Below are 1582 nucleotides of genomic sequence, written 5' to 3' on the forward strand. Positions count from 1 at the left end.
ATATACTATCATATTTGTGGTTTGAAGTTGTATTCCCCCAAATAGCAGAAGACATGAATTTTGACAAAGTATAATTTATTAATTATATTTTATAGGTTGTGATTTTGTGAGCTAGCAAAGAAATGTAACATAAATTTATGTAAATTCAAACAGGTATTCTATATTTTATTCTGAGCATTGTATAGATTTATCTCTTATGATTAGCTTTATAATCCATATTGAGTTACTTTTTATATGATGTCAGTTTAAAATTGAAGTTTTTTTTAATACATGGATATTCAATATTCCCAGCATCACTTGTTGAAAGAACTATACATTCTACATTGAATCCCTTTGGCACCTTTGTCAAAAAAACAATTTGGCTATGTGGATCAGTTTACAGACTTACTATTCTATTCCACTGATCTACTTTTCTACTTATAAGTCAATACCACATTCTGGTAACTTTATAGTAAATTTTAAAATCAGGCAATGCAAATCCTGTCATTGTTTTTCTTTTTCAAAATTGCTTTGCATATTCTTAGCCACTTTAATTTCCACATAAATTTTAAAGTAACTTATCAGTTTCTGCCAATAACAAAGCCTATGGAATTTTGCTCATTTTTGCATTGAATTTATAAATCTATGAAGAGATAACTGACTTCTTAACAATATTGAATCTTATAATTTATACAGGTCTTCATTCAGTTAGATCACCATTAGTTTCTCTCAACAGGAGTATTTTAGTTTTCAGTTTATAGGTCTTGAATGTTTCACTAAAATTTCCCTTAAGTGTGCTATGCTTTTAAATGCTAAAATATATGGTATTAAAATGATTATAAGTAAGAATTAATTTGAATTTCTAATTGTTTATTAGTAGCATATTAAAATTAAATTGACTTGGGATCTTACTAAATTCACTTTTTATTTCTAGTAACTTTTGGTAAGATTATTCAGAATATTCTGAATAAGCAAACATATATGCAAATACAGAACATTCACTTCTTTTTTAATGTGTATGACTGTTTTTTCCCTTCCCTTAAAACAATGGCTAGGACCCTTAGTATAATGTAAGATAGAAGTTGTAAGCATAGAAGTTTTTACATTTTCTATCACTACGTCTTCAAATTCATTGATCTTTTATTTTGCTGTGTTTAATTTACTTTTTATTATAATGTGCATTTTTGGAATTTCAACTATAATATTATGTAACCCCAGTGTGTTATACAAGGATCACCTATATATACATACGTGCTTATATATAGTTTTTAGATTCTTATCTACTCATTTCATCATCTCTGTCCTTTGTGGCTCTATTGTTTAAGCTTTGTTTTGACTCTATCCAGAGACTCACAGTATGAGACCCCTTTGTTGCAGGTAGAGTGATCATGACTCATTTCTCATCCTTTGTGAGATCTTGAGAAACAAATTCTATTTTTACTAGCTTCAGATAATTTCCTCTCATCCATCCACAAATCAATAATCAGCCAAACATGTACACACTCTCAACCTCTTTTTCTCTCTACGTGCAACTTCTCTTATCCCATATTAGGAATTACAAATTCTTTCTGCCCTGACCTTCTCAAGATCTAATCTTTATTCC

This window comes from Papio anubis, chromosome 8 (genome assembly GCF_008728515.1).
Source record: "Papio anubis isolate 15944 chromosome 8, Panubis1.0, whole genome shotgun sequence".
Classification (NCBI taxonomy): domain Eukaryota; kingdom Metazoa; phylum Chordata; class Mammalia; order Primates; family Cercopithecidae; genus Papio; species Papio anubis.